The 16,851-nt window shown below is 48.2% G+C and overlaps 1 non-coding gene across 1 annotated transcript; it reads left to right on the top strand.

Annotated features, from left to right (window-relative positions):
* The first annotated feature begins 16,487 nt into the window (after positions 1-16,487).
* Positions 16,488-16,560, top strand: TRNAE-CUC (transfer RNA glutamic acid (anticodon CUC)). Its single transcript has one exon. It is a non-coding gene; the product is annotated as a tRNA-Glu (tRNA).
* Positions 16,561-16,851: the final 291 nt, after the last annotated feature.

Here is a 16,851-nt window from a genome sequence, read left to right on the forward strand (position 1 = left end):
CGCACGCCGCATCCTTTGTCCCTCTTTCCCTTCTTCAAAAGTTGGGAGGTATGTTATTATTATTACTAAAATGATTGAGAAGGAAACAGAATAAAACTATCACAGAAATCCTAACTCAAAATTTCCTAGTCTTTTTGTTATTGAGAAATCACCACAACCATTTATAAGGACTAATTGTAATTATATAAACTCCATGTATTGAAAAAAACACTTTTACAATTTGGAATGTGACACTGATACCTCAGAATTCTACAGAATAAACAACATATAACAGCTAAGTTTCTGTAGTGTAGTGGTTATCACGTTCGCCTAACTCGTGAAACCGGGCAGAAACATGTACTTTCTTTTTTAAAATACCGTATATATAATTTACAATATTGCAAGATCTCACATTGCATAAAATCTAGTCTTCAACTCCTTTTCAATAGTACTAATTATCTGATATCTGCTTACCATATGGATAAAACAAACCTTCATAAAACACAGAAACCAAAGTCCCAATCCAAATAAGCAATCAGAGAAAGACAATAAAGAAGCACTCCTCCACCTCCTCTTCCTCCACCTCCTATCAATGGTGTTATCCTCCTATTATATTGCAATCATCATATTATATGGCACTGTGTACTTACAATTTCTCATTTTGTCTTTCTACCAAGCTAATTGTTCTCTTTTCCATTAGGTCTATGACATCACATGATTAAGCTGAATCCTGACTGTAATTTCATAAAGTGTGTGCTGTGAAAAAAATTATGATGTGAAATATGTCATTCATATCTCCAAATTGTACAGGATAAGGGTCAGATTTCAGTTACGTTTCTGTAGTGTAGCAGTTATCAAGGTCGAGTAACACGCGAAAGTTCTTCTCTGAGTAATCAGGGAAAGACATTAAAGAAGCACCTCTCCTCCTCACATCAAAGTTTTTATCCTCTTAATATATTGCAATCATTTAATCACGTGATTAATAACAGACTAGCTGAATCCTTCTAAGCTCTATGTAGAAACATGAGGTCAATTTTGCCTTCAAGTTCAGCTCTACCACAATTTGTACAGCTCCGGATCTCTTTAAAGAAGCTGTCCACTACTTGGACAACTCCTTGTCATACACCATGCTTGGCCCCGATAAGATAAAAATGCTTAGGCTGGGGTCACAATTGCGAGTGCAATGCAAGAAACTCGCGCAAGTCTTTCGCCTCAATACCTGGCACTGCCGCCGGCACTCAGGACCCGAGTGTGCAGCTGCATGTGGGTCGCCCTCCCAGGGCTGTGGGGTATTCGGTACTGGGCCGGTGTCAGTGGGATGTGTCACAGCAGCAGTGACCCGTTCCATGGCCCTGGGTGCCCAAGCATTAGGGGAGATTGAATGGCGGAATGTAGTTAATGGAATAGTTCGTGATGCCACCTGTGGTGTTCAGCAAGTGAGATGTTAAGCCGATGCTGCATGCAGATCCACTGGGACTGATGGTTTGGTGCAGCAAAGATGTAAAAGCTCCCCACAGGTGAAGCTGTAGTCCCAGGGCAGTGTAGATGCGGTTGGCAAGGGGATGTAGCAGTGCCGGAAGGGTAGGAAGCAGACAATGACACAACGGGATGCAATTTCTGTACCTTTACTTGATAAATGCAGTCCAGGGTCCTGATTACAGATGGTACTGGAGCAGGCTAGCCTAGAAGCAGCTCAGGGATTCTCTCTCAGCAGATGGGCTGTGCAGTCTCCTTCTCTAGTGCTTATTTGAGGGAAGTACTCCTAGTACTGAGTTACACTGAAGTTCTTCCCAATTCTCTTCTACTAGCCCTCCTCGTATGGCAGACAGCGGTAGCCGCTATTCCTCTCTTGGCTCACTGCGTGCTGTTGTGCCTCTGAGTCTTAGATGGGGGTAGGGCATTTACAGCCTCCTACTCCTCTGGTGTCTGTTGCAGGACCGTTAGTATCCGTACAACCGTGGAAACCAGGCTCCAGTTCATGCGCTCTCACTGTGAGAGAGCTCTCCTTCCTCAGCTCAACCTCCAGCTTCTCTCCACATGTCTGCACATGTGGACCTCCTCACACTAACTGACCACTCCTTCCTCTTGGCTCTCAGAGAGCACTCTTCCCCTTAATTCCGGTTCAGAGTCCCCCCTGCTGGCCTGGAGTGGAACTGTGTTGCATGTATAAATTAACTGCGAGAGAGACCCTTCACTGCTTCCAAGCCAGGCATTACCCTCCCTGGAGGAAGGCAAAGCCACTGTGGTGGCCTTACTCCTAGGGGCGCCACATTCCCCCTAGTGCAAGTCAGCACACCTGGGCTAAAACATGTGAACATATAATAAACATAGTTGTACAAGATTTTGAAAAATGAAAAATGTACAAAAACCACAAGCTCCAAAAACAGTCCTATGATGACAAGTCCAAGCATCAATGTCCATGGTCCATTCCTGGGCAAATGGTGAACTATATACAAGTTGGTGACCACACAAGTCCTTTGGTACAATGTCCATAAAACAAAACTGGCAAATTCCAAAGGAAACTCTTACAGATTACCTGTAGGCACAAAATTTGAGAACAGTTACGTATATACACAATTTCAACATTTACATTTGTTTTGCTATATACGATATCTGATGGGTGGTATACCTTGTGTAGTATGGGTAGACCTGCCTAATACTGGTGTAGTGTGTAATGTACTGGATACACTACTGGTGGTTCTGCATGGCACAGGGATACTAGATTGTCTGCGAACTCTTAGACTCACCATGGGCACAACAGGTTCACCACTGGCAGGGCGAGGGTTCTCTGGCTCCACTGCTGGTGTGGCATCTGCTGCCTGATTTTCCTGATCTTCAGGATTTTCTTGAGTCACTTCTTCCTGTGCTACCAATTGGGGAAATGTCAACACTGGCACCACTATTGCATCATTTACTTTAGTCCAATTTGCAGGGAACTCTCCAAGTATGGTGCTGACCTTTTCTTCTTCTGTGGGTTGGATGTGATCTTGTTCTTCCATTCTTTCTTTTAACTGATCAGGGCATAATTTCAAATGATCTCTTGATATTGCTGTTGAGGTTTCTCCTCCATCTTTACTAATAAGGCACACCTCGGTATTGTAAAAGTTTGAGGGTAGAATGGTGTAGGGTTCAGCTTCCCATTGGTCATTCAATTTATGCAGTCTTCTTTTCCTCTTGAGGACTTGTTCTCCTGGTGACAAGGAAACTGCAGGTGCATGCTGATTGTAGTGCCTTAATGCTTTTGTCTTGCCTGAGCTAAACTCTTTTCCACACATTCTTGCACTCTTCTGTACTGTTGCTGCCTCTCTGTGTCCCAGTCAGCATCTGGTGACGTTACTTCAGGTGTCAGGACTCCCCTGTCCAAATCAATAGGCAGCTTACCAGGTCTTGCTCTCATTAGGTAGGCTGGGGTACAGTTGGTGGAATTCACTGGAATATGGTTGTAGAGGTCAACCAGATCTGGCAACTTTTCTGGCCACAGATTTCTCTCCTCCAGAGGCAAGGTCTTCAGTAGGTCAATCACTACCTGGTTCATCTTCTCACACATGCCATTGGTCTGTGGGTGGTACGGTGTTGTCCGGATCTTCTTACAACCATACAAGTTACAGAATTCCTGGAACACTTCTGCCTCAAAGGCAGGACCTTGATCTGTAAGCACTTGCTCAGGATATCCATGTGGTCTACAAAAGTGCTGTTGGAATGCTCTGGCTGCTGTCCTGGCTGTTTGATCTTTGACAGGCACAACTACCAGGAATCTTGAGTAGTGGTCCACAATGGTAAGAGCATAGATGTAGCCTGACCGGCTTGGAACCAGCTTCACATGGTCCAGGGCTACCAACTCAAGTGGCAGTTTGGTGATGATTGGCTGTAGAGGAGCTCTCTGGCTGTTTCGATCCTTTTTGCGCAGGTTACATTGTCCACACTCCCGGCACCACCTCTCAATGGCTTTCCTCATACCAGCCCAGTAGAACCTCTCCCGGAGCAATGCTTCCAACTTCTTCCATCTGAAGTGTCCAGCTCCATTGTGGTATGCTTCTAGGACCATTGGTGCCTCTCTCTTTGGGACTATCACCTGCCAAACCAGCTCATGAGTGCAGGCATTGATATTCCTCCGACACAGCTTTCCTTCATAAATGAACAGCCGACCTCTTTCCTTCCACAACTGCTGGGTTTCCTCAGGAGCATGCGACTCCGGGCGTGAGTCAGCTTGTGACAGTAGCTCCTTCACCAGGCGGACTGCGGGGTCACTATCCTGAGTTTCTGCCCAGTCATGATGGGGCAATGGATTTAGGGTGACCTCTTTCAAGCCAGACCGTCTGTTTCTCACTCCTTGAGCACGTTGGGCCGCAAGTGGCCGGTGCAAGGGAGGTAACTCTATTTCTTCAAGAGCCTCAGGGTCTTCTCCTGCATCTGGCAGATTAGGCATCCTGGACAGCACATCAGCATTGGCATTCTTGTGCCCTGCCCGGTACTTGATGGTAAATTCATAGTTAGACAGCCAAGCCATCCATCGCTGTTCCAGTGCACCTAGTTTTGCAGTGTCCAAGTGAGTCAATGGGTTGTTGTCCATGAAGATGGTAAACCTGGCTGAAGCTAGGTAATGCTTGAATCTCTCAGTCTCAGCCCAAACTATGGCAAGGAACTCCAGCTTGAAGGAACTGTAGTTGTCTGGGTTCCATTCAGTGGGATGAAGCTTCCTGCTGGCATAGGAGATCACTCTTTCTTTGCCATTCTGTACCTGTGACAGTACTGCTCCCAGTCCCACGTTGCTGGCATCAGTATACAACACAAAGGGCTTGTCATAATCTGGGTAGGCGAGAACTTCATCTCCTGTAAGAGCCATCTTCAGTCGGGTGAAGGACCTCTCCAACTCCTCAGTCCATTCAAATGTGGAATTCTTCTGTTTAGCTTAATTGGACTGCCCAGAAGATTTTGCATAGGAGTGGCCATTTCAGTGAAGCCTTTGATGAACCTTCGGTAGTAGCCTACCAACCCAAGGAATTAGCGTACGTCATGGAGGTTGCTGGGCTTCGACCAGTCCCGGATGACTGTGACTTTGTCAGGGTCCGGTGCCACACCTTCTGCACTCACTACATCACTGAGGTACTGTACCTTGGGCTTCAGGAGGTGGCATTTGGAAGGCTTCACCTTTAGGCCAAAATTGGACAAGGCTTCAAACACATCAGCCAGGTGCTCTGGATGGTCTTCATAAGTCTTGGAGAAAACAATGACATCATCAAGGTACAAAAAGACTGTCTCAAAGTTCATGTGTCCCAGGCAGCACTCCATCAGCCGTTGAAATGTTCCAGGGGCGGTGCAGAGCCCAACTGGCATATAATTGAACTCACAGAGACCCATTGGAGTGGTAAATGCTGTTTTCTCCTTGTCTGCCTCTGCCACAGGAACGTGCCAATACCCACTAGTGAGATATAAGGTGGAAAAGTAGTTAATGAATCCTCGATTCTAGGTAATGGGTAAACGTCCTTATGTGTAATGCTGTTAATTTTCCTGTAATCAACACACATTCTCATGGTACCATCTTTTTTCTTTACAAAAACTATGGGAGCTGCCCATGGGCAACAACTGTCTCTGATAACCCCAGCTTCCTTCATCTCTCTCAACATACTCTTAGCACATTGGTATTGTGTTGGGGGTATAGGTCTGTACCTCTCCTTTATGGGTGGATGGTCTCCAGTGGGGATATGATGTTGAACCCCTTTTGCCTGCTCAAAATCTAGTGGGTGTTTGCTGAATACCCGCACATACTCTTGTGTCACTCTGTAAACCCCATTTTTCTGGTATGAGGGCGTAGAGTCAGTTCCCACCTGCAGTTGCTGACACCACTCCTCCAGCTGCTTTCCAGAGCCATTGTCCTCCACCTGGTCGGACGAGACCAAGGGATCTGCTGCCTGCAATGAGTTGTTATTAACAGTGAGCAGCTTAGCAACTGTGGCGTACCGAGGTATTGTGGCTTCCTCCTCCCCACAATTCAAGAGGCGTACAAGCACTCTCCCTTTACGTACATCAACCACCCCTCTGGCTGTCAGGACAGTGGGCCTGCTATTGGAGTATACTGGTTCTACCAATGCCTGGTAATCTCTCCCTCTAAGACCTATAGCTGCCTGACACCAAATCAACAATTCACATCTGGGGGGTATTGCAATGGGAAAAGCATCACTCACTCTGATGCTGCCAATTTCTACACCAGAGAGTTCTACCTGTTGTTTTTGCATCAGGGCTCTGATCTCCTTCTGCAGGACTCGTTGTTCACTGGAACCAGCAGTCTCAGCGACCTGTTGCAACAAGACAATAACCTCGGACAGACAGTTTTCAATTACATTTGTACCAAGAGTCATCATGGGATTACATTCACGTCGATCAATATCCACAACTATCAGACCTTGAGATTTTAGCTCTACCCGACCCACTTTAACAGTAATCTCTTTACATCCAATCTGCGGCAAAGACTGACCATTACTGGCAAGTACTGTAAGTTCATCAGTTGGACCACGGGTATGTTCAGAATCAGCCCAGTACCTCTTGTAAAGAATGTACGGCATAATGGTCACCTGATTGCCAGTGTCCAGCAGAGCGTTCATGGGGATGCCGTCAATCACCACAGGAAGGATCAGTCTCCCTCCCACATACTTGGCTCTCCAGTTCTTTGGGCCTGGGGATCCTATTCCTGGGGGTTGGCCCTCTGCCCCAGGGGTTGCTCGTTTAAAAGACAGAATCTTGCAAGATGACCTGCCTTATAACAGCAATGACAGATGGGACATCCGTCCTGGTCATAGCGATCGTTGCTCCTCCCGGAGCTCTCCTCTTCCGGAGCCACAGGACATCCTCTGGACTGGAAGCCAGCTGGAGTTGGGTCACCCTCCCAGGGCTGTGGGATACTCGGTACCGGGCCGGTATCAGTGGGATGTGTCACAGCAGCAGTGACCCGGACCGTGGCCCTGGGCGCTCAAGTAATAGGAAAATGTGAATGGTGGAATATAGTTAATGGAATAGTTCATGACGCCACCTGTGGTGTTCGGCAAGTGAGATGTTAGACCGACACTGCATGCAGATCCTCTGGGGCTGGTGGTGTGTTGCAGCCAAGATGGCGAAGTTCCCCACAGGTGGAGCTGTAGCCCCAGGGCAGTATAGATGTAGGGGTAGAGGAGAGGCGCAGGCGGTGTAGAAGCTGGTACCCAGATGTAGCGGTGCTGGGTTTGCTGGCGCAAGAATCAATGGAGGACACCAGGGCTTGTAGTTCCAAAGCTTTACTCACAGTCTGTAGTACACACAGGTGCCTGCCCCCATGCCGTGTCCTCCGGGTCAGGGACTCAGTCAACCTCCAGGCAAGATGGAATGCTCCCTTCCAACACTCCGCCAACATGTGCCTTTCTGAACGTCTCCTCTATAGCGCCTTTAAGTGTGAAGTACTCCCAGTACTGAGTTACACTGGAGTGCCTCCTGACAGATGTTCCCAAGAATTCTACTTGTACGGCACACAGCTGTAGCCTGCTTCGGGACTCCTTACTCCTGAGTCCCGGCTCACTATCCAAGTTGCTGTTGTGCCCCCAAGTCTTAGATGGGAGTAGTGCATTTACAGCCCATTACTCCACTGGCATCTGCTGCAGAACCCTTAGTGTCCATACAACCTCGGGGACCAGGCCCTGGCCTTGCACTTAGAACTTCTAGGCAGGGTTCTTCCTCTAACCCATGTCCTCTGTGTTCCCTTTTACTCCTACGTTCCATACTTGTCTTTCCCTTCTATGGAAGCTCAGGCTTCGGTTCAATGTCTTTCTCCTTCTTTCCTTTCCTGTGCCAGCTGGCTCAGATCACTGAGGCAGCTGCAGCACTCCTTCCTCCATCCCTCTACCAGGGATCTCCTTTCCTCACTCCTCTCTGAGTGACTTCTTCCCTCAGACTGACTGACTGACTGACTGAAATTCTAAACCTTCCTGCTCTTTTATGTATTCTCAACTCCACCCGCCTCCCAGCACGTTTAGTGCTTCAAGCAGGGAGCCACCAAAGGTGCTCTGCTACACTCCAAGCAGGGAGCCGCAATGTGGCTTTGCTGAACTACTCTGTTGTGTTTGATGCGAGTGTTGGAGCATGGTCAGGAGCCTCCAACTTACCTGCATTGTGGGGCACCACACCTCAGGAGGAGGTGCAGTACCTCTGTGGCGGCTGAGCCTCAGGGGAGCCACATACCCCCCCGTTAAACACAGCACATCCACGGGCTGCAAGGCAAACAAAGATGACAACACAGGAACATACAACATTTTTTGTAATGCTAAACAAACATTTCTTATACTAAACTTCCCAATGTGGGAGGCACTCATTCTTGAACGTTGCAAACAGTTCTTAATTAACTATCTAAAATCTTAAGTCAAAAGTGCAATTCTCAATACAATACGTAATTCAAAGTGCTATTGTCTGTTACTCACTATCACTTCAGTATTCTTCATCAACACATTTCTTTCCCTCTTTAGTGCATATTTTCTACTTTCTTTTAACTCTGAGTGACAACCGTGGTGCCTGGTTCATCACCTATATTTTTCAATTCTTTATTCAAATATCTCATCTCTCTATCAAAGCATTCCTAATTCTATATAAAAGCCATTTCCTAGTTACTAATACTCTTATAAGACACATCATTATCAAATACTTCACATTAAAACTTTCAACAATTCTTGTAAGCGTTGGACACCACTCCCAGCCGGGATCTCCTGCAGTGTCCTTTGATTGGAGTCATACTCCAGATGAGGTAGACCTTATCTTCGCAAAGTGTCTATGTAAAACCAAGAGAGGGCTCCATAAGAGGTGCAAACTATTTATAATGGCAGTTCTGGACCATTCAGCGTTCATGATCTCCATAGTTCAAGTATAAGGGCTGCCAACAAAACAGGACAACACTGGAAAAACCAAAACTAAAACATAATAGAAAACAAAGCACAACTGTGCAAATAAGCCCTCCTGGGTAACGAGATTTACTAATGGTTGTTGTTCCCTCCTGGGGTTTCTGGAAACTGGTTCTCTGGGCTGCTGTTTCCAGTGGAGATGCTTTGGGTATCTTCATCCTGTTGCTGGTTGCTTGCTAAGTGCATGTACTCTGCCTCCCAAAGGGAAAGATAGGGACTGGTCGGTGTAATTGAAAGGGCCATGGAAATGTCAACTGCCTGCGGGTACGGCATATCCTCTACCGCCGATGGCACTGTGGCTGTGGTTGGTGACTCAGTTGGTGTTGACGCTGCTACCTCGGAGTCCGATTCTTCTGTGTCCGTCGGGACCTCAGCCAGCGGCACTGTGGTCGGGGATCGCTGGTAGAGATCAATTGGGCCATCCCTATTCATGGGTTTCGCTCCCAAAGCTAGGGTCAGACCTGGAGCGGTAATCATACCCGACGCTCCCAGCCGCGGTTCTGGCCCCGGTACCTGGTGGTGGATGGCGGCAGCTGCAACTACTGGAGTTGTTGATGGGATGGACCGCAGCTGAATTCGGGCAGGGGTAAGGCCGGTTTCTGCAGGGGTCGTCGGTGGAGGCCGGTGCAACTGCGCCCGGTCCAGACGGGGATGCAGTCCCAGCCCTCCGTTCTGCTCCAGAGCCCTCATATATCTCCTCCGGACGGGGCTCATCCAATGGCAATATCGGTTGTAAGGTGGTGGCGGATGCTGCAGAGGATGTATCAGTGGTCGCAGCCTCTGCAGGGGCGGCCTGGGGGTGAGTGACTTCTCCTCCCCCCGTTCTTCTGACTTCTTTTCTCTTTCCATCATGGCGTTCTGGCGTTCTTCTTCCTGCCTCGGCCCCTTTCCCACCACTGACTTCTGCCCCTCCTTCTTGGGACGGCGTCTTCTTCCAGTGCCTCCATACCAAGCCAGTATACGAACCCCTCGGGGGGTGGGCCATGTTGCTGTCACATAGTAATTCAGGCAGGGGAGGCCCAAGACTGTTCGCGGTCTTTTCCTAGGACCTCTCATATCGTCACGCCCTTCTTCTCCGCGCCAGCGGCCATTTTCATTTTACAGTCTATTAAATTGGGTCTTCTGCACATTCTCAAAAGGTTTAAGTCCAAGGCACACAGAACCCGATGGCATCGGGTCTCGTCATCCTGTTCGTGATGCCAAGTTGGGTCGCCCTCCCAGGGCTGTGAGATACTTGGTACCGGGCCGGTATCAGTGGGATGTGTCACAGCAGCAGTGACCCGGACCGTGGCCCTGGGCGCCAAAGTAATAGGAAAATGTGAATGGTGGAATGTAGTTAATGGAATAGTTCGTAACGCCACCTGTGGTGTTCAGCAAGTGAGATGTTAGGCCGATGCTGCATGCAGATCCTCTGGGGCTGGTGGTGTGTTGCAGCCAAGATGGCGAAGCTCCCCACAGGTGGAGCTATAGCCCCAGGGCAGTATAGATGTAGGGGTAGAGGAGAGACTCAGGCGGTGTAGAAGCTGGTACCCAGATGTAGCGGTGCTGGGTGCGCTGGCGCAAGAATCAATGGAGGACACCAGGGCTTGTAGTTCCAAAGCTTTACTCACAGTCTGTAGTACACACAGGTGCCTGCCTCCATGCCGTGTCCTCCGGGTCAGGGACTGAGTCAATCTCCAGGCAAGATGGAATGCTCCCTTCCAACACTCAGCCAACATGTGCCTTTCTGAACGTCTCCTCTATAGCGCCTTTAAGTGTGAAGTACTCCCAGTACTGAGTTACACTGGAGTGCCTCCTGACAGATTTCCAAGAACTCTACTTGTGCGGTAGACAGCTGTAGCCTGCTTTGGGGACTCCTTACTCCTGAGTCCCGGCTCACTATCCAAGTTGCTGTTGTGCCCCCAAGTCTTAGATAGGAGTAGTGCATTTACAGCCCATTACTCCGCCGGTGTCTGCTGCAGAACCATTAGTGTCCATACAACCTTGGGGACCGGGCCCCGGCGTTGCGCTTAGAACTTCTAGGCAGGGTTCTTCCTCTAACCCATGTCCTCTGTGTTCCCTTTTACTCCTACGTTCCTTACTTGTCTTTCTTTCTTATGGAAGCTCAGGCTTCAGTTCAATGTCTTTCTCCTTCTTTCCTTTCCCTTGCCAGCTGGCACAGATCACTGAGGCAGCTGCAGCACTCCTTCCTCCATCCCTCTTCCAGGGATCTCCTTTCCTCACTCCTCTCTGAGTGACTTCTTCCCTCAGACTGACTGACTGACTGACTGACTGAAATTCTAAACCTTCCCGCTCTTTTATGTATTCTCAACTCCACCCGCCTCCCAGCACGTTTAGTATTCCAAGCAGGGAGCCACCAAAGGTGCTCTGCTACACTCCAAGCAGTGAGCCGCAATGTGGCTTTGCTGAACTACTCTGTTGTGTGGGGTGCGAGTGTTGGAGCGTGGTCAGGAGCCTCCAACTTACCTGGATGGTGGGGCACCACACCTCAGGAGGAGGTGCAGTACCTCTGTGGCGGCTGAGCCTCAGGGGTGCCACAGATCTTTTCCTTGGAGGACACTTGCAGAGACTGCACAGTTTTAGTAAGTGCAGACATTCCTTTGGTCAACTCCTGGACCTGAAGACGCAGCTCTTCATTTGGATCTTTATCCAGAGTCTGTGCATCAGCCTCCACAGGGATGGAAGGGAAAGACGTTGCTTCCTGGTGGTAGGTGATCGCTGGGCACCTCAGGGGCGCTTGACGGCTGTCAGTGGGTTCCTGCAGTACCCGTATAGCCCTGTCCTTAAAATCAGCAAAGTCCAGATCAGGTCTTGCAGGGTTATGATGCGCAACTGTCCTCTGTGTGTACCGGATAGAAGTCCTTCAATGAACTGCTCCTATAACAGTTTATCTTCCTCCTTCACACTGTCAGGATCAACTTGCTTAACTGCTCGCAGCGCTTCCTGCAGGTTAAGAGCATAGTCCCTGATAATGTCCTGCGCCTTCTGTTTACAGCCAAAGAACCTCATCTTGATTTCAGCTGCAGGGCGGGTGTCAAAGGTGCTTCTCAGCTTGGCCAGGATCTTTGCAACAGTCCTGCCAGGCTTTCACTTCTCTCTGCGCTGCACCCGTTAGCTGTCCAATCAGGATATTCACTTTCTGGCTTTCAGACAGAGGGTATACTTTAAACAAACTGCACAGTCTCTCTTTAACTTCACTCAGGGTATGTGACTCAACCGAGTATTGCGACAGCCAGGCCGCTCCCGGGAGGTAGAGCATAGAAAGCGGCATTATGGGGACTGCTGCGGCGGGCACTACTCCTTGCGGTGCTGAGGGGTTGGCGGTGGCGTCCTCCGCTACTTTGCTGCTTGGCACAGACATTCTCTTCCCCCCTAGTTAACGTTAGCCAGGGCCGGGGGTTGTGTGAGCTCACCGGCGGCCGCTTCACAGGCCTGATGCTCTGGGCTGTAGGCCTCAGCTCCTCCCCTTCTCGCGCGCTGTCCTCTCTTCCCGCGCGGCACCTCACTTCTTCGCGCTCTGTGGCAGGCTCCGCCACGAAGGCCTGCCTCTTTAGGGTTCCTGCGCGCGCCAAGGGCGGCAATTGGCGCCAATTTCACACACAGTCTTTTACACAAACACAGTCTATGGCACACAGGACCCGGGGGTACCGGACTCCGTAATCCTATTTGTGACGCCAAGTTGGGTCACCCTCCCAGGGCTGTGGGGTACTCGGTACTGGGCCGGTGTCAGCGGGATATGTCACAGCAGCGGTGACCTGGTCCGTGGCCCCGGGTGCCCAATTAATAGGGGAAATTGAATGGTGGAATGTAGTTAATGGAATAGTTCGTGACGCCACCTGTGGTGTTCGGCAAGTGAGATGTTAAGCCAACGCTGCGTGCAGATCCACTGGGACTGATTGTATGGTGCAGCAAAGATGTAAAAGCTCCCCACAGGTGAAGCTGTAGTCCCAGGGCAGTGTGGATGTGGTTGGCATGGGGATGTAGCAGTGCCGGAAGGGTAGGAAGCAGACAATGACACAGCGGGGTGCAATTTCTGTACCTTTACTTGATAAATGCAGTCCAGGGTCCTGATTACAGATGGTACTAGAGCAGGCTTGCCTGGAAGCAGCTCAGGGATTCTCTCTCAGCAGACAGGCTGTGCAGTCTCCCTCCTAGCGCTTATCTGAATGAAGTACTCCTAGTACTGAGTTACACTGCTGCAAATCTGTGCATATTTTTCTGCAGCATGTGCACAACAAATCTCAATTTCACATTGACTTACATTGGTGGTGTACTACACTGCGGATTTGATGCAATTCTGCTAATCCAAAAACGCTGAGAAATCACTTCAAAATTTGCAACGTGTGCGCATAGCCTTAAGGACTTTTTAAAAAGCAGTAGCTTCAAAAGAGAAAAGTCAATACTATGAAAACATTTAGGGGCCAATTCAACAAGGTGTTTAGACCAGAATTCAGGTGCAAACCACTATAAATTGTAGAGCCGCTAAGAAGTTGTGCAAAACTTTTGCTATTTTTGTCATTTTCAAACTTCTTTTACAACTTCACTGAAATGGACGGAGCATGGATGGAATAGGGTGTGGCTATTTCCCCCTCCTAATTAGAGTTGAGCGATACCGTCCGATACTTCAAAGTATCGTATCGGATGGTATCGGCCGATCTTTAAAAAAAGTATCGGTATCGCCGATTCCGATACCGGAAGTCCCATTCAAGTCTATGGGACTTCCGGTATCGGAATAAGAAAAACCCTTTCCTGCCCTTGTACAGCCTCTCTGGGGTCTGTACGGGCCTTTCGGGGGGCTGTGCCGGCCTGCCAGGGGGTCTGTGCAGGCTCCGGGGGGCTGTGCCGGCCTGCCGGGGGGCTGTGCCGGCCTGCCGGGGGGCTGTGCAGGCTCCGGGGGGCTGTGCCGGCCTGCCGGGGGGCTGTGCCGGCCTGCCGGGGGGCTGTGCAGGCTCCGGGGGGCTGTGCCGGCCTGCCGGGGGGCTGTGCCGGCCTGCCGGTGGTCTGTGCAGGCTCCGGGGGTCTGTGCAGGCATCGTCCGATGGGACTACAAGTCCCATCGGGCGATGCCTGCTACCATGACAGTGATTGACACATTAGCCAATGATGGGACAGTAGTAGTCCCATCATCCGGCTAATGTGTTAAATGTAAAAAAAAAAAAAAAAATTACATGCTACATACATACAACATGCATACTACATACATGCTACATTCATACTACATACATGCTACATTCATACTACATAAATACTACATGCAACATACATACTACATATATACTACATGCATGCTACATACATACTGCATGCTACATACATACCACATATATACTACATACATACTACATGCATGCTACATGCTACATACATAACACATATATACTACATGCATGCTACATACATACTACATGCTACATACTACATATATACTACATGCATGCTACATACTACATGCTACATACATACTACATGCATGCTACATACATACTACATACATACTACATATATACTACATGCATGCTACATACATACTACATGCTACATACTACATGCATGCTACATACATACTACATACATACTACATATATACTACATGCATGCTACATACTACATGCTACATACATACTACATATATACTACATTCATACTACATACTACATATATACTACATACATACTACATACATACTACATACATACTACATGCATGCTACATACATACTACATGCATGCTACATACATACCACATACATACTACATGCTACATACATACCACATATATACTACATACATACGATACATTCATACAATACATACATAGACATACAGTACATATAACATAGAGTAACATACTTACCAATACTTGTCACATTGTTCCCCGAAGCCATTGTCTATTCCGGGATAAATATTAACATAACAAACCACAAAAATACTCACCCACGATCCGAAGCAGTCCACGAGTGTGTCCCACGACGATCTTGGGTAGAGAACTGCAGCATCAGATGATGCTGCCGTTCTCTACGGGCTGCAGGAATCCAATGACGGAAGGTAGGTATCCTTCCGCACTGTATTCCTCCGCCACTTAAAAAAAAAAAGTCCCTAGTCTCACTTTATGCCATTGCTGTGTGGGAAATTCCCACACAGCAATGGCATAAAGTGAGACTAGGGACTTTTTTTTTTTAAGTGGCGGAGGAATACAGTGCGGAAGGATACCTACCTTCCGTCATTGGATTCCTACAGCCCGTAGAGAACGGCAGCATCATCTGATGCTGCAGTTCTCTACCCAAGATCGTCGTGGGACACACTCGTGGACTGCTTCGGATCGTGGGTGAGTATTTTTGTGGTTTGTTATGTTAATATTTATCCCGGAATAGACAATGGCTTCGGGGAACAATGTGACAAGTATTGGTAAGTATGTTACTCTATGTTATATGTACTGTATGTCTATGTATGTATTGTATGAATGTATTGTATGTATGTAGTATATATGTGGTATGTATGTAGCATGTAGTATGTATGTGGTATGTATGTAGCATGCATGTAGTATGTATGTAGCATGCATGTAGCATGCATGTAGCATGCATGTAGTATGTATGTAGTATGTATGTAGTATGTATGTAGCATGTATGTAGCATGCAGTATGTATGTAGTATATATGTAGTATGTATGTAGTATATATGTAGTATGTATGTAGTATGTATGTAGTATGTATGTAGCATGCAGTATGTATGTAGCATGTATGTAGTATGTATGTAGTATATATGTAGTATGTATGTAGTATGTATGTAGTATGTATGTAGCATGCAGTATGTATGTAGCATGTATGTAGTATGTATGTAGTATATATGTAGCATGCATGTAGTATGTATGTAGCATGCATGTAGTATTTTTTTTTTTTTTTTTAACATTTAACACATTAGCCGGATGATGGGACTACTACTGTCCCATCATTGGCTAATGTGTCAATCACTGTCATGGTAGCAGGCATCGCCCGATGGGACTTGTAGTCCCATCGGACGATGCTTGCACAGACCCCCGGACATCAGCACAGCCCCCCGGCAGGCCGGCACAGCCCCCCCGGCAGGCCGGTACAGACCCCCACAGGGTGCACAGACCACCGGCAGGCCGGCACAGCCCCCCGGCAGGCCGGTACAGACCCCGGGCAGTCCACACAGCCCCCCGGCAGGCCGGCACAGCCCCCCGGCAGGCCGGCAGAGACCCCCGGAAGGCCCGAAATGACGGCGCATCATGATGCGCACACACCGCGCATCATGATGACGTCAGGCCGTCAATCAACTGAACTTCCGATTCCGATGCCGAATTCCGATATTGAAAAAATATCGGAAGTCGGTATCGGAATTCCGATACAGCAAGTATCGGCCGATACCCGATACTTGCGGTATCGGAATGCTCAACACTACTCCTAATACATGAAAATGAACTCCAGTGGCAAAACTTCTGCAGAGATATACTGCAGTCTGCAGTCTGTACTGCAGAGTACGAGACTATGTCTGGCATCTTTGAGCAGTAAGTATATGCTGTGGGTTTTCCATTACTTTGCAGACTAGACTAGAGTGTGCCTACAAGCATGCACTCAGTTTCCCTGGTGGTCTAGTGGTTAGGATTCGGCGCTCTCACCGCCGCGGCCCGGGGTTCGATTCCCAGTCAGGGAAGGTCTGCTTTATTTTATGATATACTGTGTATATATATCTAGAATGAATAGAAAAACAACACACATAGAGGTTTGGATGGTAAATACCTGCTTCCTCTGTGTTGCACGGACCAAGACTGGGAACAAGTCCAATAATGTAGAAATCAAGGCAGAAAAGTCCAGCAAGTGGAAACTTCAGGTGGTATAATAAAACCCATGAATTTTTATTGCAGATAATTTAAAAAACCATGACTGGGATCAGTGTAGATCTTATCTGGTGGAGGTGTTAAAATAGATGTTGCCAGGCTGAATG

The sequence above is a fragment of the Dendrobates tinctorius genome, unplaced genomic scaffold, assembly GCF_039654945.1.
Source record: "Dendrobates tinctorius isolate UK_male_01 unplaced genomic scaffold, ASM3965494v1 ptg000228l, whole genome shotgun sequence".
NCBI classification, from domain to species: Eukaryota; Metazoa; Chordata; class Amphibia; order Anura; family Dendrobatidae; genus Dendrobates; species Dendrobates tinctorius.